Genomic DNA, 21559 nt, shown 5'->3' with positions numbered 1-21559 from the left:
TTCATGCTCCCAATAGATTTCAGGATTTTTTTTTGCTTAAAATACCAGACTGGGTGATCAATTCATTCCTCAGTATTAGCAATGGGGATACAGGAAGGTGGAGAATGATATTGAGGTGAGGCCAAATTTAAAACAAAATCATATCAAGATTTTTGGTTAAAAAAACCATTTCTGACTGCTACCCTGCATTGTTGCGGTGATACAGCCACTACACTGGCTGCACACCTACCAGCCTACTGCAATGGGCAACCACTATACCTGCAGATAGGCAACCTGGGAGGCTCACCCCACCTGGGTGGCTGTCAATCACCGGCCCGTATAAAGACTCAAGATGACCCCTTTGGGGACAGTCAGACACGTGGAGCCAGCAAAGATACTAAGACTGGTGTGTACAAGTGTAAGCTAATTAAAGCCTGTTGTACAGTCTGTGGACTTTGCATCAGAATTATTCACACAGCAGTGCTCACAACTGTATAACAAAGAAAAGATGTACTTTATTGCCTATCCAACATCATATTTAGTAGAGCAAGGCTTCAGTGCAGTCACTCAGCTTCTTTCCAAACAAAGAAACAAACAGAAAGTTTTTGAACATGGGGATCTAAGACTTCTTCTTAGTGCCTTCCAGCCTGATGTTAAGAAGATGATATCCCTGCACAAACATATCCATAGCATTAAAATTGTAAAGGCACATAGTTACAGTTGAGATGTAAATGTACCCTTATATTTTGATAAATAAATTTTTATGAAAAGTATTAATTGTGAAATACATATGTTAGATTAGTTGTTGTTTGAAATTTGTGGTAGACCTAACACCAAGAGAGGTGTGTGTGTGTGTGTGTGTGTGTGTGTGTGTGTGTGTGTGTGGGGGGGGGGTGGGGGGGGGGGTGGGGGGGGACAGGGTAGTGTTAGGGATGTGGCTTGGGAGCCAACCCAAAAATGTTTTGGAACCACTGATCTACTCCATTTAGCCAAAGTCTATAAGTATACAAGGGAGGGGGTGCAGTTCCTTACAAGTGTGGTTCCTTGCACTGGTGGAGGAGACCATCTTGCAATCGATGGGCAGAACTAAAATGAGTACAAATGTGGTAAATATAGAAAAAAAATGACCCTCACTCCTCCCACCCACCCTCCCCACTCACCAACCCTCCCCTAAAGCATCAAGGAAAGAGAAAAAAGAGAAAATAAAAAAAAATTAGGAGAATGCCAAAAATAAAAATATAAATCTCAATACAAATAATAATAGAACTGAGGGTTACCAACAGGATGGACTTTCAGAGAGTCCATATTTTCAAGAAAAAAAATGATATTTATTACATAAATTATAATTAAAAGTTATTTACTCAAGTGGAATACAAGAATGCAATTCCACATGCCTAAATCTGTATCTGATTTCCAAGTAATGGCTATGGCTTCCTAGAAACAGCTAAAGCCAATCGTAGAATTTCAATTTGATACATAGTTAATCTTAATTTAGGACTTACCAGTTTAATATTACTCAACAAAAATGACATCGGATCCTGTGGGAATTTAACCATTAATATTTTCTCCAAAAAATGTTTTACCTCTAACCAAAAAGGTTTTACTCTGGAACACTCCCAAGTAGAATGCAAAAATGAACCAACTTCCTGATCACATCTAAAGCATAAATCTGATAATGCTGGATTCATTTTTTAAAGTTTTTTGAGGAGGTTAATATAATTGATGTAGGAAATTATATTGATATAGTCTATACCCAACAGTAATATTTTTTGTCCTATTTTCCTTACATGATTGTATCCTGTCATTTTCATCAATTCGTCTATTTAAATCAACCTCCCATCTTAATCTTGATTTATGAATTCCTAACTTCAGAGCTGCTTTTTGAAGTAATTTATACTACCCTTACATATCAATAATTCAAATTCATTCTGTCTAGGTTGTATCAAATTATGACCTAGCTTATCAAACAAGAAAGCCCTAATCTGATAATAACAAAAAAAAAGTACCATTTAGGACATTTTCATTCATTGAAAAGTAATAAATTTACCAGCTTCAAAACAATTTTCAACTTTTTAAATCCCCATTTGACTCTAGATCCTCAAAAATTGATTATTCATAGAAAAAATGAAGTCTATTTTCATATAAAGGCATTTTTAGAAATCAAACCGTTTCCACCTATTTCATAATCTGTTTTATTCCATAATTCAATCAAATGTCTCAAAATAGGCACATCTCTAGTTCATATTAACAATTTTGAATTCCATTTATAAATAAAAGCTTGCATAGAATCTTTTCCTATTTTACTCGATTCTATTTTAACCCAGGCTAAGGATTTACCTAAATCAAACATCCCATTAATAAATTTAAATTGAGCTGCTCTATAATAATTCTTAAAATGGGGAAGTTGCAAACCTCCAGATTAATTCTTTTTAAAAATGTTAATGAACTAGCAGAGTAAAAGGCCCTTCCACCTTATGAAATACATGCCACTCAGTTACACCCAATTAACCTACTGACCCCATACATTTTGGAGGGAGGGAAGTCACCAACAGAAAATGCATGCATGTCACGGGGAGAATGTACAAACTTATTAGAGACAGTGCCAGATTCAAACCCAGGTCACTGGTGCTGTAATAGTGTTGCATTAGTTGTTAGTTGTTCATAAACAATCTTTTGGAGTGATTCCAACAATCCTTTAAATATGATTGAAAGTAGACACTATATGGATGTTGGCAATGATTTTGATAAGGTCCCTCAGCAGGTTGATCAAAAAATTATGTCCATTGGATCTAAAGAAAAGTTTTTAAAAATTGGATCTAAAATTGACTCAATGACAGGAAGCAAGGAATAATGGAAATACAAATGAAACTTCATAATTGTGGGGATCCACATGGCTCAGTACTCAGACCTTTTTCAATTTTACATAGATTAATGATTTAGACCTTAAAATAAAAGGGTTCAATAAAAAAGAGTTTACAGATGATACAAAACTCAGCGTCTACTGACAGTAAAAGGAACATGTTAGGAGAGAGACAAAGCTGGTCCAACACTTTGGATAGAAAAATAGCAAATGGATTTCAAACCATAGAAGTTTGATGTAATGTAAAATGAAAATACAAAAAGACAAATGAATGTCCAAGAAGTGGGAAGAATAGAGGCACTTTAGAATGCATGTGCACAAATCTTCAAGTACAACAGGTCAAGTCAAGAAAGTTCAAAAGATATACAGAATTCTATCCTTTGTCAGAGAAGGGATGGACTACACGAAGAGGGAGGTGATGTCTTCTCGAAAACCTTTTCTCTCAATTCTCGGTGTAATGAAGCAATTAATATTCCTGTGCCAAATCTTCTCTGCCTGACTGCTGTAGTTTGAACTGCAAAGCACTGAACTGATGCTTCTTTGTTCTGGGCCTTCAGAAATACTAACTTCAGTCATTTATCCCAGCAGGATTTGTCTATTTGCATTCACAATATTTTAAGAGCGCAGTGTAGACCTTTATAGCTAAAGTTTATATAGTGAATGATTTTCTCACTGGAAACATCCTCTACAGTCATAATAACACAGAATATGAATATAAGAATCTATTAGTTAGGGGTAGCATCTTTTTAAAACCTACTTCTTCCTAATATGAACAGTGGGAACTTATAGTGACCTTCCCATGTACCTGCTGCCCTTAACCTTTGAAAGCAGAAGTCAGTGATCTTGGAGGTGGTGTGAAAGAACCATAGGCAAATAACTACCCGTGCATTATTTTAAATTGGAGGCACAGTGCAACCACAGAAATCCTAGAAACTCAATGATGAGGGTTCTTTGATAGTAGATTCCAGTAAATGTCAAAAGTAGATGGTGAAATGGTCAGGCTCCCTTTGGAGATCATTGTTATCAAGCACTTCTCCAGCATAAACATTACTTGCCACTTATCAACCCATGCCTGGATATCATACATGATATGATATACTTGCTCCATGCTGGCATAGCCTATCTCATTACCCAAAGAATCGCAAATGCAATAGAACATCATTTACCAATGACTAAACATCGTCCACTCTAACATTCAAAGAAGGGAATATCATAAAATGGCTGAAGACCAAGACATGGCTCCTTGGAAATCCACCACATTGACCTTTGAAGATAACTGATCTTCGTGCTTTGTGTGAGGTATGAATCCAGAAAAATGAAAGTTTACCCCTTTTTATTCCCATTGATGATGTTTTAATGGGGTTCGTTGATCCTACACTCACTCAGATGTCTCAATATTGAGGGCCATCATTCTCACTTCTGGAATTATTTCTTTGGTCCATTGATAGGGACAGGAATGACACTTAGAGTTGAATATTCCTTTTAAAATCAAAACTGAACATTGGTGACCAGATTCTTTAAAGTAATTACCACTTGATATCGCAATCATTGACATTTGCTGCAATTTTTCAGGTGATTAAACTAATGCTTTCTTGCATTTGTTTGTTTTATTGTGAACAAAAGCTATTCAAGTAAATTTCATATTATCTGACAGATACCTGAGTTAATATCACATGGAAAGAATCAAACTATCTGATGAATGTTCTTGTGATAGAGGCGACCTTTGACAGGCTGAGTGAATCATCCTTTTGCCACTGGTTGAGGTTGTTTTTTTAACTTTATTTATTTGAAGGATCATTAGTAGTAATACGGAATACATTCCATAAAGAAAATTTATATGAATATATATAGAAAATAAATAAAAATAATTTTTTTTTAAATCAAAAAATTAAATCAAATCCCCACCTACCCTCCCACCCCATCAGCCAGCCCTCTAAAGGAGAGCCAAAAATATATAAACAGAAATTAAGAATATATAATAAATCAAAATATATCTAGATTATATTCCAAATATTAACAAAAAAAACCACTTATTAACAAAAAAAGAATAATTATCATGTAGATTACATGTAATTTTTTTCCATAACAATATGTAATTTTTTCCATAACAATACAAGCTGTCAATTCATTATGCCATCGCATTATATTAATCACTATGTTATCTTTCCATGTACTTGCTACACATTTTCCAGCTACAGGCAATGCTAAATATACAAAAGCAATTTGAAATTTGTCCATCCCTAATCCCTTTAAAGTAATCATATAACCCATTAAAAAAATAGATGGATCTAATGGTAACTTAAAGTTATATATTTTTTCCAAAATTAACTTAATTTCTGCCCAGAATGGTTGTACATGCACACAAGACCAAACAGCCTGTAAAAAAGTTCCAGTACATACACCACATCTAAAACAAGAGTCCAAATTACTAAAACCATATTTTTAAAATTTCTCTGGGGTTAAATACAACTGATGTAAAAAGCTATAATTAACCATTCCATACTGCACATTTGTCAATTTAGTAACACTATCATGTCACATATCTGCCCAGTAATCTTCAGGAAAAACAAAAGCTAAATAATTTTCCCATTTAAGCTTAGACTTCTCCCATTCTGGTTTATCCATATTGCCTTGTAATACTTGGTACATAACAGAAATAAAACCCCCTTTTTGGTATAGAAGAAATCAAAGACTCGAATTCCATCAATACTGGTAAAATCATCTCTCTACCATACATATTTTTCACCAAAGCGTGAAGTTGATAATAAACAAATAAAGAATTTTCAATAATATCTAAATGCTCTTTCAATTGATTAAAAGAAAGAAACTGTCCTTCTACAAAACAATCCTGTAACATTTTTATACCCTTGGAATCCCAACTCTTTAAAGGACTATTAAACATTGAAAAATAAATAAGCTAATTGTTATATAGTGGTATTAAAATTGGCAATTTACCTTTTGATCCTAAAATCTTATTTTTTTTAGTTCATACCTTTAATAGATATTTTAATATCGGCATATTATATTCCCTCAACAAATTTACATTCCATCAAAATATAAATTGATACACCTCAACTTCAGAAATACAAGCCATCTCAACTTGAGCACAGCTCAGGGGTTGGTCCAAATCCATTAGTCTACTAATAAATTTCAACTGAGCTGCTTCATAATAATTTTGAAAATGGGGTAATTGAAGCCCACCTAACTCATACTTCCAAGTAAGTTTATATAATGCTACTCACGGTAATTTACATTTCCATAAAAATTCTTTCATGACTTTATTTAAATCATGAAAAATCCCTTTGAAAGAGAACACGGTATTGATTGAAATAAATATTGAATACGTGGAAAATATTCATCTTAATACAATTAACTCGACCAATTAAAGTTAACAGAAGGTCTTTCCACTTAAATCTGTTTTAATCTTTTTTAATAAAGGAACATAATTTAACTAATATAAAGATTGATACTCAGTATTTACAATTATTCCTAAATATTTAATTTTATCAGACTATTTCAGTTTTATAATGTTTTTATACTCTGAATAGTTTCCTTCTCCCACTGGCAAAATTTCACTCTTGTCGCAATTAACTTAAAATCCAGATAATGTTTCATATCGTCATAAACATTCCTGCAAATGTGGCAATAATTGTTCTGGGTTTGTTAAATGTATCAAAACATTGCAAATAAGTTAATCTTATACTCTTCATCCATAACTCTCATCCTTCTTATCTGTTCATTCTGTCATATTGTTTGAGCTAATGGTTCAATAGCCAAGACAAACAGGGCTGGTGACAATGGACAACCTTGTTGAGTTGAATGTGTCAATTTAAACAATGTTGAGACTTGACCATTTGTAACCACCCTAGCAATCAGGTTCATTTATAAAGCTTTAACCCAACCAATAAAAAAAGGGCCCAATTCAAACTTCTCAAATATGTTAAATTAAAAATACCATTCGACCCTAGCAAAGGCTTTTTTCTACATCAAGCTGTCAATATGCATTGACCAAATGAATCAATCGAAGAATATTATCTGAAGCATTTCTATTTTTAATAAAACCAATTTGATCAACATGTATCAATTTAGGTAAATACTTAAAGTCGATTTGCTAAGACTTTTGCTATAACTTTATAATCGACATTCAATAAAGAAATAGGTCTATACGAAGACACTTTCAATGGGTCTCTATCTATTTTTGGGATTACAGTAATTAAAGCACTAGAGCAAGATTCTGGTAACTCATGCTCTTCAGTCCCGTTGTAATACAACCTCAAACACTGAAGTTAAATCTTCATAAAAAGTTTTATAAAATTCCACCGAAAACCCATTGTTGCCTGATGACTTCCCATTGGGCATCTCCAACATAGCCGCCTTAATCTCTAATTCTGTAAATGGAGCTTCCAGATCCATAACATCCTCATCTTCTTACACTGGTAATGTTAACTTAGATAAATAAGAATCAATAAACCACTATCCTCTTTCCCCTCAGAAGTATATAGCTTTAATAAAATGAATAAAACTGGTCATTAATTTCCTGAGGTTTATAGGTAACTATTTAATTATTTTTTACAGCATTAATAGTCTGTGAAACCTGTTCCATCTTTAAATGCCATGGAACTACCTTATATTCCCTCTCACCCAACTCATAGTAACGCTGCTTAGATCGATTAATTAAATGTTCAAATTGATAAGTCTGCAACATATTATAACACAATTTCAGTTTAGCCAAAGCCACTTTTTAAAAAATCTTCCGTCACTTCCTTCTGAAATTCCTTCTCCAATTCATCAATTTGCTTTTCTAATTCTAAACTTACTGCCATATACTGCTTCTTAACTTTAGTGGTATAGCTAATAATCTGTCCTCTTAAGTAAGCTTTTAATTCATCCCATAACACAAAATGACTTTCTACTGAATTAGCATTCTCAGTCAAAAACAAAGTAATCTGTTCTTTAACAAAGGTAACAAACTCTGTTTTTTTCAACAACATTGTGTTAATTCTCCATCTATAAGATGAACATACCACTTCTGAACTTACACAAGATAAAAAATAATAAAGAATGATCTGATAAAACCCTGCTTTTATATTCCACCTGTAGTACCTTCCTCGTAAATGTGCCAATGCTAAAAAAAATCTATTCTAGAAAATGAATCATGTCAAGACGAGTAAATAGAAAAATTCTTCTCTGTAGGATTAACCCTTCTCCAAATATCTACCAAATTTAAATCCTTCATCAAGGCCCCAATTTGTATCACCATCTTTGATTTCTTTATATTTTTTGGGGATCTATCCAACTAAAATATTTTAATTAGTTTGATTTAATAACAAAAAAGCATCTGAAATAAAACATTCATCATCCACGTTAGGTGCATAAACATTAAGCGAAGTCCAAGATTCAGTAAAAATTTTACAATTCACCCTTAAAACCCTTCCAGCATTCCCTTCCATAGTTTGCAATTCAAAAGGCAAATTCTTATGAATTAAAATTGCTACACTTCTTGCCTTAGAATTAAATGAAGAAAAAAACACATGTCCAACCCAATCTCTCTTCAATTTCAAATGTTCTTTTTCAGTCAAATGCGTTTCTTGTAAAAAGGCAACATCAATTTTCATTTTCTTGATATAAGCCAAAACTCACTTTTGCTTAATCGGATTATTTAACCCCTGAACATTAAAAGTTGCATATTTCAAATTAGACATCCTTATAAACTAACAATATAATAATTTACTACAAAATATTGCTCCCCTTATAGAAACTTAAAACCACTCTTCCTCCCTAAATATTTTTTTTTATTGTAAAAAAATAATTATCCCTCAAAAAAAACTACCCAAAGTAGTAATGCCCTAAAAAACTGGGTTTGGTTGGTTGAGGTTGGTTGAAGAGGTCTTTGGTGCATAAATGGTGAGCAATCATCAAGGATATTGGTATTAATGCATCTTCTTCCTCATGAGCTGTTTAATTCTCCATCAACTTTATAATTGGATTCCGAATTTCCTCACCTACAGACTGCAATCAGTGATGTTTGGTAAGAACTTCTTCTCAATCTCCATCAGTACCAGAGAATAACAGGGCTGTGTTCTTGGCATCCTGCTCTACTCACTTTTCACCTACGACTGTGTGGCATGGTACGACAGCACTATCTACAAATTTGCTGATGATACCATGGTAGTGGGTTGTATTAAAAAAAGGGCGATAAGTCAATGTACAGGAGGGTGATTGAAAACTTGGCTGAATAGTGCACCAACAACAACCTTGCACTCAATTTCACCAAAACTAAGGAGGCAATTGCTGACTCTGGCTGACACCAGAGGTGTACAATCCAGTGATTATTGGGGAATCAGAGGTGGAGAGGATGAACAAATTTAAGTTCTTGGGAGTCACTATCACAGAAGACCTGTCCTGGTCCCAACACACTAATGGTATTCTGAAGAAAAAAACTTCAGTGCCTCTACTGCCTCATGAATATGCAGAGGTTTGATATGATGTTGGAAACCTTAGCAAATTTCTACAGATGTATGATGGAAAGTGTGCTGACTGGCTGCATCATGGTATGGTACGAGGACACCAATACCCCTGAGTGGAAAGCCCTCCAATAGTAGTGGACACAGCCCAGGACATCACAAGTAAACCCCCCCCCCCCCCATTTAGAACATCTGCAGGGAATTCTGCCGTCAGAGAGCAACACCAATCATCAAGGATCTACATCACCCAGCACATGCTCTGTTCTTGCTGCTACCATCAGAAAAGGGATACAGGTGCCACAGGATTTACATGGCTAGGTTCAGAAACAGTTGCTACCGCTCTATCATCAGACTATTCAGCAACAAATTCAGTCAGGGACTCAGTTAAGGACTCTTAAATGTGCACTTTATTGATTTTATTTTTCTCTGTATTGCACACAGTTTGTTTACTTTATTTGTTTACATATGTACATTGATTACAGTTTTTTTGTACTACCAATAAGTAGTTATTCTGCCTCATTTGCAGGAAAAAAAAAGCATAGGTTTGTATGTGATGTCATGTATGTACTCTGACAATAAATCTGAAATCTGAACTCTGAAGACTGGATACAGCAAGACTTCAGTGTGATCTGATCCATCATTTCTGCAGCATTGCTCAATCATCCAAGGAATATTTTAAAAAAAAACTTTATTTATTTGTTCAAAAGACAAATAATATATGACATATGCAACAATTAATCATAAATATGAACTTTTTTTATATATATAGGAAAAAAAGAAAGAAAATAACCTCCTCCCTTCAGCCAACTCTCCTAAGGAGAGCCATAAAGAAAGAAAAAAGAAAGAATATTAAAGAAAAATTAAATATACATATTAAGATCTAATCAATATAAAGTGAAATTGAAATATTCTGAATATAACAACCACATATTAATTTAAAAATATAATTATCATGCAAAACAGACATATTTTTTTCCATTATTAAACAATATTTCATCTCATGATGCCATCTATTAATATCAATCATATTTGTATCTTTCCACGTACTAGCAATACATTTTTTCACTATGGATAAAGCTAAATATACAAAAGCAAGCTGAAACTTTCTTAATCCTAAACCTTTCAGAGATTGCAAACTACCCAATAAAAATACTGTTGGATCTAAAGCTATTTTAATATTATACCGGTATTCTAAAAAAGATTGAATTTTCTTCCAAAAAGATTGTATATGTGTACATAACCAAACAGCATGAAAAAAAAGTTCCAACTGTATCACCACATCTAAAACACAAATCTGATTCATGAAAACCATATCTTTTTAATTTTTCAGGTGTTAAATATAATTGATGTAAAAAATTATAACTAATCATTGCATAACGTGCATTTATCAATTTAGTTACACTATCATAACAGATATCTAACCAATCATCTTCCGAAAAAATAAAACCAGTATCCTCTTCCCATTTAATTTTAGATCTATCCCAACTCTTTTTATCCATACCATCCTGTAATATTTGATACATAGATGAAATATAACCCTTCTCTGGTACTTTCATAAGAAAAGTCTCAAATTTAGTCATTTCAGGTAAAATCATATCTCTAACAAACATATATTTTACCTAAGATCGAATTTGATAATAAAGAAACAAGGAGTTATTATCAATACCAAAACCTTCCCTCATCTGATTAAAAGATAAACATTTAACCTCTAAAACAATCTCCCAAATTTTTCACACCTTTATTTCTCCAATGCAATAAACTTTGATTATGTATTGAAAAAGAAATAAGTTGATTATTATACAACGGAGTCAAAGCCGACAATTTACTCCTAGAGCCTGTCATTTTATTTTTCTTTATCCATAACTTCATTAAATGTTTTAGTGTAGATATATTATATTGTTGTAACAAATTTATATTCCATCTAAACAAAAATTGATGTATTTCAAATTCAGAAATACTTGCCATCTCAATTTTAGCCCAACTAGGAGACCGTACCAAATCCATCAATGAACTAATAAATTTAAGTTGGGCTGCTTCATAATAATTTTGAAAATGTGGTAAACGTAGTCCCCCTAACTCATATTTCCAAGTTAATTTATTCAAAGCTACTCTCGAAAATTTACCACTCCATAAAAACTACCTAACCATTTTATTCAAATCTCAAAAAAAATGATCAAATAAATAGATTGAAACAAATATTGTATATGTGGAAAGATATTCATTTTAATTGTATTTATCCTACCCATTAAATTAATAGGTAAATTTTTCCATTTAATCAAATCAGTTTTAATTTTTTTCATTAACGGAACACAATTCAATTTATATAAAGATTGATAATTAACATTCAAAATTATACCCAGATATTTAATTTGATCAGTCCATTTCAAATTAATAATATTCTTATAAACTGAATAATCTCCTTCACTTACCGGTAATATTTCACTTTTTTCCTATTTAACTTTATTTCCAGAAAGACATCTATATTGTATTAAACACTCCTTCAAGTCCAAAAGTGACTGAGCTGGGTTTGTTAAATACACCAATACATAATCAGCAAATAAATTAATTTTATTCTCATCTAAAACTTTCATACCTTGTATCTGTGTATTTTGTCTTCTCAGCTGTGCTAAAGGTTCAATCACTAACGCAAACAAAGCTGGTGATAAAGGACAACCTTGATGAGTTGATCAAGTTAACTAAAAGGATTCTGAAATCAAACCATTCATCAATACTCTAGCTACCAGTTTACTATAATCCAACCAATAAAAAAAGGACCAAACTTAAATTTCTCCAAAACTTTAAACAAAAAAATTCCATTCAACTCTATCAAATGCTTTTTCTGCTTCATCCAAGGAATAATGATAGAGTATGTACAATGCCTTTTCTATTTCATTTATTCCTTCCCTCAATAACTGAGCATACATGGTTCAGTAAATGTTCAAAATGGATAATTAGATAACAACATTCACAGATAAAGTTGAATTATTCATTCCAGAAGATGCAAAATAAACCAAAATTGAAAATTCAGGTACATTTTCATGGTTCCATCCTCAAATTTTGAGAGTTTCTAACCATCTATCTCATTCACAACCATATTGGAAATTCTACCACTATCACATCTGCACTTTTTGAAGTTAATTTTAAACCTAATCCTTCAACTGCTTTATTTGGTATTGTTGGAGAGCGGAACATAACATTAATGACATCTGAGCATCATGTATTTGCTCTTATTTTTGTTATGGGTGGGCAGGCGGTGTTGCTCCAATGGAGGGTCGTTACCCCGCCTAATCATGCTCAATGGCTACGTGATGTCATGTCATGTTAAAACTCAGAGAAAATCAGGTGCTCAATTTTTGATTTGAATTTAAATTTTCAAACACTGTGGCAACCCTCTTTGAACCACTTTTATAATCTTTGATTTGATTTTATAATCTTTGATTTATAATCTTCTGATTTGAATTTAAATTTTCAAACACTGTGGGGACTCTTTTCATACTACTTTTATAATCTTTGATTTATAATCTTCTGATTTGAATTTAAATTTTCAAACACTGTGGGGACTCTTTTCATACTACTTTTATAATCTTTGATTTATAATCTTCTGATTTGAATTTAAATTTTCAAACACTGTGGGGACTCTTTTCATACTACTTTTATAATCTTTGATTTATTATGACTAATTTGACTAATGAGGTAATTTATCACTCTGATAGGAATTCTGTCTGCATTTATTTTGGCCAAACAGCTTCTTTCTTGGTAGTTGGTTTAAATTTTCATTTTTAAAAAATAATAAAATATCAATACAATATAATCTGTTTGATTAATATGTGGGGTACCATGGATTAAATAATATGATTTAAGTGAATTTTAACCTGTATCCATATGTATTCTGTATTTTTGGATGTGAAATTTCAATGTTAATAAAAATATTGAAAAAGAAAGAAAGAAACTCTAGCAAGTAAAGAAGAGAAATGCATCCTTTAGGTTGATTCAATAACTGGGGGAAGCTAACAATAATTCAATTCCTATCGATGGATAGATTCCGCACTAATCTGAGGTATGGCCATTCGGAGCAGGTGGTTGGAATGGATCCTGGTGATGACCTTCCCTGTGGCAGACAATTGAGAGAACGTTTTGTAATCAGACTCTTATTTTGTGAAGATACTGTAGTTGTGATTGCAGGATCACTAAAGTTGCCTGCTATATCCTCTTCTTTCCAACTGTGACTGAATTGAAGAATTATGACTAAAACTCTTGACCATCAAGGTTTAGAATTTTAATGAGTTTCATTTCTTCCTACGTGAGTGTTGAAGCCAATCCAGAAGGTTAGCTCAATCACCCTTTGGGATGTGGATCAGGATTATTTTAAGGTCAGAGAAGAAGTCATGATTGAAGTTTTAAAGTGGTCCAAGTTTCCTTGAAGGAGTACAACATCTCTCCTGACCTTTTGCTTATAACTGCTCAAACTGGTAAAGGTGCATGTTACTGAAAACACTGAAACCATGCATTGGGAGAACACTGAAGCTCTGTTTCAGTGGCACATCAACGTATCAATGACCCTCCTGCCCTTCATGTCAGACACCTCTTATCCATCAAAGGAAGCTTCTGGAATTAATTTACCGTCTTCAGTCCCCATCTTAGCTCCCACAAAAATTGAGAGGAAGCGTGCCATCCTCAATCCTGAGGAACTGCCTACAAAGAAAATAGAGGTCATGTTAGTGAATAATAGTTTATGAAAATTTCATTTGGCATCTTATGTCATATTATTTGTAGTATTCATATTTATGCTACATCATTTGAGGTGACTACTCAGCTTTAATTAACTTTATAAAAGTGTTTTGGATTGTGGTGAACTGTGAGCACTTACAAATTTTTGTCAGCTGGATTGTTCAGGGTGAGTGCTGATTTAATACCTTGTTCTGATCATCCCAACATTAAGATTCACCTGCAAGAGCAGCAGCAGACCAACAAAAAGAGGGTCATATTTGCCCATGGCCGTGCTGAGGCATATCTTTGTTACGAGTGGTAACAGGTCTATTGTCTCACAAATCACAGCTGAATGCCTGCTTTCTGTTAGCACCATGTCATAATCAATGGGATCGTTCTCAGGCCAGAATGGATGATGGGGTGAATTGTAATCTTCCTCTCCAGCCATAATAACGATAATATTTTCAAGTAAAAATAATCTACATTTCAGTTTAAAACTGGCTTGCAGCAGATGATGCAAATCAGCTCATTAATTTCTATGGATTATATTTATCTAATACTTCATGCTAACATTTAAATATTTGATTCTTAAAATATATCTTTCCTTGCACGTGACAATTGGATGTATGCAGTAGAAGCAACATTTATGAGCCAATAGCACTTGTATTAACAAAATTAATCAAAAATATTAAGACTGGATTGGATATCGCCATTAAAAAAAACCAGTTCTATATATCTGCCACAGATGTCCTGCCCTGTTTGTGACTGATAAGCTAAGGCAAAGCTGTTAGCATAATCATTCTGCTGCTTAACTCCATGGACAAGTTTCAGTGTGTGGACGATTTATTTCTCTTCAGCACAGACATAAAAGGTCACATCATCCTGGCTGTATATGAAGATTAGAAGCAATATGGATCTATTTTGGATACCTTGGGCTAACATTTAAGTACAGAAGGGCTCAAAAGTTGTTGATAATCCACATTGAAAGCTCCTCTAACTATTTCTTCGAATTAAATTACAAAGACCCCTAAATGACCTCTTACATTATATGTTAAAAATGTTCAATTTTATCTTGAACATTGAAGCAAATAATAAAGTAACTATTAAAGTTGTCATCTCAACCCACAAGGCAACATTAATTGTGGTAAAATAGAATGATAAATGCAATCACAGTGACCAGACCCAATGATATAGACATTTTGCCTCAGAGGAAACAATGACCATGTACAAGATCCCACATCCATCTGTTGCAGCACAGTTTGCACAAGCAAGTCGTACATGGACTTTTTGCAGTCAGTTACATGTAAAGCAGTGTCTGTTGCTTTCATAAGCACACAACAATGGAGAGCAATGTCAGGAACTGAGTAGGTGGCTTAATTGGCTATTGTGAATTAATCTAGTTTGATTGGTAGGATCTGGGGACAGTTAATGGGAATATGAAAAGAAAACCAGGAAAACAGAAGAATTTCTTCAGGGGTGAATCTGTGGAATTTGTTGCCACAGGTAGTTGTGGAGGCCAGGTCATTGTGTGTCTTTAAGGAGGAGAGTGATAGATTCCTGATTAACCAGGGCATTAAAGGTACGGGGAGAAGGGTGGGCAGTAGGAGAATGATTAAATGGCAGGGTAGACTCAATTGGTTGAATAGCCTGTGTCTTATGGTCTTAAAACTACTGGAAATGGGATTGCTCTGTGAATTGGCATAGAATTGATTGCCACTCTTTGTCATAAAGAAATATTTTAAGATATAAATATAGACTACAACACATCAGTTAAAGGACTCTTGTGTCTCTTAAAGTGGTGGTGGTCACTGAGCACAGACACATGCTAAAGTTACTGTACGGTATGGGAGCACTCAGAACAACCAGGACAGGCCAAACATAGCAGTTGGCACTTTCCCTGCTGCATCTGCCCTTAAAATACAGGTAGAAGAGATGATGACAGGAATGAGAGCTTACATGATAAGATCAGGAAGCCTTCCACGTGAAGCAGGCCTGGGAGAGGATGACTAGAATAGGTCCTAGTACCAGTGTTACGACAGAGGAATAGCCTCGCCATCACTGGTACATCAACCATAGGATCCTTTGCCAACCCAAATTATAAATGTGTCTTTGATTGTACTGCGAATGTATTGGCTACTGGTTATAATCAACTCTACCCACACATCCATTTGATTCTTATATGCAGATTATATTTCATATCCTTTCATATACATTTAGTGCCAACACCAAAGATAAATCTCTTTATGTTTGTTTTCTCTCTTCACTGATGATATTAGGTTCATTATAAACAACAGAATATTACGATCATTTTGGAGTTCCTTGTTTTCCTGATTTATTCTACATCACTGGATAGTACCAATGAAGGATCTATGTTTCAATTTACCAGATTAGCAGTTTGAACAACACAATGGTAGGATAAAAATGATAACCCACTTAAAAGCCACGTTACTGCGGTGTACATAGTACTGGGGCACTATTTGAAACATTCTACAATGCACAATGATCGAAGCCTTTCATTTAAGATCTCTGGTTTAATTATCAATATTAAAATGCAACAGCATGTGGTTAAATTTTAAAATAAACTAGGAGTAATTTATAAAGTTACTAATTTTATTGAATATGCATATACAATTTCATGTTTTTGGTGCATGAAGTCTCATCACAGGGGATATTGGCCAGTGAGAGAACATTAGTTGGGTTATCTTGATGTAGATTTGAATATGCATATATAATTTCATTCCGTTTATGGTGCATAAAATGAACTGGATTGAAATAGTGTTGACAAATAAAGGAAAAGACAGGATAGATTATTTGAGTACCTACTTTTCACAGCACATTTGATCATAATGGCATTTTACAAACTCATTTTTAGATCAATATTTTTCTAATATCATCGATATAATCATTCAAGAACAAATTTATAGAAGCAAATTTAAATTGCTTAGCTAAGATGATGTCACAAAATCAGGTGTTACTTTGTTAGTACACTCTGCATATAATAATTTTACCTTAATTATCACCAGACATGCACAACAATTACAAAGTTCAGTCAGCAGACTGTACTCATTTATATTAGCATCTTTGTGAGGCTATACATGAAGTAAAATCCAAAAAAGATTGAAATGCATTAATATTTATTTCTAGATATGATTCATGATATTTCATTGGCATATTAAAAGGTAATAACTTTTCAATCCAGGTCATGTGAAAATCAGATCATGAAAATGTGCAATGAGGAAAGAGTATTAGCTCTAAGTAGAAACATTGCAAGTTGTAATACTCCAAGGATAAATCCTAATTAGCAGAGACACATGTAGAGGTGTGTCAAAAGCTAAGGTAAGGGACCTTCCCCTGTACTCATTATAATTGATAGATTTATAAATGTTTCATCAACATGCTCTCTGGAACAGAAATAAATGAGATTGAAGTATTGAGAATGAAAAAGATTTTTCAACCATTTAAGTAGACCCATTTACCAATCATCAGGTTTTACTTGCCAGAGCATTTGCACAATTATTTTCCTAAACAATTAGAACCAATTTTGACCATTATGCATGTATATTAATATCTATATTTCTGTATGTTTCATTTCTGTTTGAAAGAATCCATTATTTGTGAACGAGTTCCACCAATTCTTTACATTACATTGGCTATGATGCTTCTTGGGGCTTCTTTTTCCGAGTCTGCCTCCTCACTTTCAACAACAGGTTCAATTTTCATCTACCCACACAAATCCGTCTCAGTTCTCACCAGTCCCATTTGTTTGAGTCCCACCATTTAATTTTGCGGAAGCCATACTCCTGAATTCATTCTCTAGTTACTACAGACATCAGTAGTGATTCTATTGAATCAAAAATTATTCTCCCTTTCTTTAAACTTCATTTCAGCCCCTTGCCTTTCAAAGCAGCTAACCTTTAACTTGTATGCTCCCTTTCCCTATTTCTACAAATCATTTACCTTGATGCTACTGAACATGCTTAATTACAACATTTAGAGCTCAATGCTTCTTAAAGAGTTTCCATGGAAGGTAACCGCAACTGTTGAACCCTAAGGTGACTATTAAGGCCAAAGTGGGAATATAGAGGCTCTGTCACCTCTGGGGCAGGAGCTATTTGTCATCTTGGTTAGGTGGTTTTGATTTCTTTCCATCATTTTTATTGGGTTTCAGCATGCTCCTTTTGCATGTCCCTCAATGCCATCCAAGATTATCCTTTCTCTCTTGAGTAATCAGTGACAATGAGTTTATCACAATTTTTTTTTACAAAACAAAAGATTTGAGGACATACACAAAGTGCTTTTTCTGCTTTTTTGCTCATTGTTTGCCATGAACCAGAGTGATTGCTCCATATGTAACCAGGTATATGATTATGTAGTTGGTATTTGAATATTGTGACCCAGTAATGGAGTCATTCCTGGAAATCACAAGATCATGCAAAGCCAAACAGAAAAAAAAAAATCAACTTTCTAGGGAAGAAATTATTTTTGGAAATTACCTAACACAATTACCTCAGCTCTTCTTTCTTAGTCTACCAGGGTGGAGTGGTTTTTCTCTGTTTTCCAGAAAATTATATGACATAAAGAGTTCACTTATGGCATCAGTTGAGGAGGGCTCTGAGGTTCATCCAGGGGAATTGCAGTTGGGCAGAAAAGACTGGGAATGGATTTCAAGGGTGAACATTGAATTTTACTTAAGGAACTCAAATGGCAACAGAACTCAAACAGATTTATATACTTTCAGAATTAGAATCAGAACTTATTGGCATGAGCATATGTCACAAAATTCTTTGGATTGTGGCAGCATTATTGTGCATTACATGTGTAAACATTGGTCTAAATTATATTTCTGTAAATACACTAAAAATAGTGCAAAAGAAGAGAAAAAATGTTAGGGTAAGTGTCTGTGGTTCATTGTTCATTCAGAAATCTGATGACAGAGGGGAAAAAGTTTTTTTTTAACCTTTAGGTGTTCATCTTCAGTCTCCTGTACATCCTCCCTAATAGTAACAATGTGAAGCAGGCATGCCCTGAGTGGCGTGGGCCCTGGATGATAAAGGCTGCTATCTTGGGACACAACTTCTTGTAAATGTCCTTAATGGATTGAGGATTAATGTCCATGATGGCGTTGTCTGAGTTCACAACTCACTAACTTTTTCCTGTCCTGTGCCATCAGACAGGAATGAAATCAGTAAGAATGCTGTCCACAGTACACCATAGTACACAGTAGAAATTTGCAAGAGTCTTTAATGACCTACGAAATCTTCTCAAACTCCTAACAAGGTGAGCTTTCTTTATGAATGCATTGCATTGAATGCCCCAGGATAGTTTTTCAGACATGTTGACAACTAGGATTTGAAGGTCTTTACCCTCTCCACTGCTGAGCCCTTGATGAGGACTGGTTTCGGTTCTCCTGATTTCCTCTTCCTGAAGTCCACAATCAGTTCCTTCGTTTTTCTAACATTGAGTGCAAAATTGTTGCGTGACATCAATCAATTAGCTGATCTATCTCCCTCCTGTACGCTTCCTCATTGCCATCTGCGATTCTGCCAACAACTGAGGTGTCACCGGTAAATTTGTAGAAGACATTTGAATTGTGCCTGCCCACACAGTCATGGGTGTAGAGAGAGTAGTGCAGTCAAACAATCTAACAGATTTCAGGATATATAGTTTGGATAACTTGATTAATGTGTTCTAAATAGTATTATGACTGAATTATTTCACATCAGAAACAAATGGAATGTTTGGAAGGATGCATTAATGTTCAAGGGAGGATATGAAGAAAAGTATGTTTTATTACTGCAATCACTCTTGAATAGTTCAACTCAAGGACCAATTTTGCTGAATAAAAATATTTATTCAGCCTCATGGGTCTTACTCCAACCCAGCATGAGCTATAAGCTGCCAATAACAAGATCATGTCTCTATATTTTTCTTTTGTGTTTCATTAAAAGTGTTGCAGATCATTGTTTTCTGTGAGTTCAGACACCATCCCAAGATTTGTCTAAGGTATTAGATAAAATTCTTTAGGTTTTCACTGGCCTATCAACCACTGTCAGTGGTGTCACTTTTTTGCAGTTCATGAGAAGGTTTCTCATATCCTTTGTTAATCCCATTTTATGAGAAAAATGCATTTCTTTCATTTGATAGTTTACATCAAGAATTATACATATAGTCTGAGCATGTTTCCATCCTGATCTTCCAGCTTCCAAGTGCCTAAGGATAAATTTAATAAATATTACTTCCATAGAAATATAATAAGATTTTTATCGCAGGTTCACAGCCAAAATCTTTGCAATAAAATAAAGCAAAGCTCTGTTGCTCAGTTATTGGAGACAAGTGCCAAGAAACTCTGATGGGTGCATGTGTTTGGTGTTGAGCAGGTTCCATTGACCACATCAGATTTTGGACCCCTCATTGGAACAATGGATGGGTGTTGCACATTTCCGGAAACAAAGTTGTGCTACATGAAGTTTTGAAGAATCCTGAGAAGAGGTGAGTGCAGAGGCAGGTCTGGCAGTATAAGCATGTGTTTTGTACAGGGATAAGGGAAGGAAGATAAGTTGTGATCAGTGGAGGCAAAAGATGGATGGAATTTTCTGGGATGGGTGGGATAAACATTCACAACAGAGAACTGCAGTTGAGGATTGCAAATGATTGTCCGCTATGTAAAGATGGGTATTCTGAGATCAAAGTCTCCAATAGGGGATAGTGCAATTAGGTATCCAGAAGGATTGGATGCTCTTGAATCAAACTGGCCTGAAGTCAATCATGTGAAATTTAGTGTGTAAGGTGTTGTATCTTGGAGGATTATCCAAAAGGTTGGACCAGAAGCTGATCAGAACAAAAGCATTTTCATGTGCTTGCACCTGGAGGGTCATTTGACCACCGTGGCTGGTGACAGGTCAAAAGTCATTCTCTCATGTTAATATACCCACAGGTAAAGGCTCCTTCCAATTGGTCCCCTCCTCACCCAAGGTCACATGGGCATACCTGGACTTGCCCGTGTCTGGCTGCAGTTTAAAAACCTAACAGATATGCTAGTTGAATCTCTTTTGTCTTTGAGGTACTCCTGAGCTTCACTCCAGGTTGTGAGCAGTGGGCAATGCCGATAAAGGGTGGAGGCTAATTATGGCATACACCCAGGAGAGACCGTCGTATGCTATTGTATCTTGCAGTTAGATTAGAATATTTTTGTTAATTGGTGTGCTGTGCCTGTTTGTTTTAACCCTTACTTTACAATCAGGAGTTGCAATTTTTAGTAGTTAACTTGTATCCGATTTGCATGATCTTTACTTCACTGGTTTGCGTGTGTGTGTGCTTGTCTCCTGTTGCATAATTCTCCCACCTGTAAATGAAGTTTACAATTCAGTACTAACATGTGTCCAGGATTGTCACTCTTTGAACCCTTTGAACTTGTTCCCTTGTCACAGGTGTGCCGTGTAGTGGGTACTTGTGGATCTGAGAGATAAAGGACAGTGTGGTATGGGAATCACTCAGCTTTTGGGTTTTTAATTGAGTGGTGTGGTGTGCAGGTTCCATTGTCTCAGATGTC

General features: G+C 34.5%; 1 long non-coding RNA gene across 2 annotated transcripts in view; it reads right to left on the bottom strand.

Moving 5' to 3' along the window:
• Positions 1 to 474: 474 nt before the first annotated feature.
• Positions 475 to 21559, bottom strand: part of LOC138751944 (uncharacterized) — a 58601-nt gene continuing 37516 nt past the window's right edge. For both annotated transcript variants that reach the window (XR_011350279.1, XR_011350282.1), the window contains 3 exons: positions 13924 to 13995; positions 11897 to 11959; positions 475 to 649 (listed from right to left, as the gene is read on the bottom strand). This is a non-coding gene — a long non-coding RNA (uncharacterized lncRNA). The remainder of the gene's footprint in view (positions 650 to 11896; positions 11960 to 13923; positions 13996 to 21559) is intronic.

Source organism: Narcine bancroftii, chromosome 1 (genome assembly GCF_036971445.1).
Source record: "Narcine bancroftii isolate sNarBan1 chromosome 1, sNarBan1.hap1, whole genome shotgun sequence".
Classification (NCBI taxonomy): domain Eukaryota; kingdom Metazoa; phylum Chordata; class Chondrichthyes; order Torpediniformes; family Narcinidae; genus Narcine; species Narcine bancroftii.
This window is presented reverse-complemented; position numbering and strand designations above follow the sequence as displayed.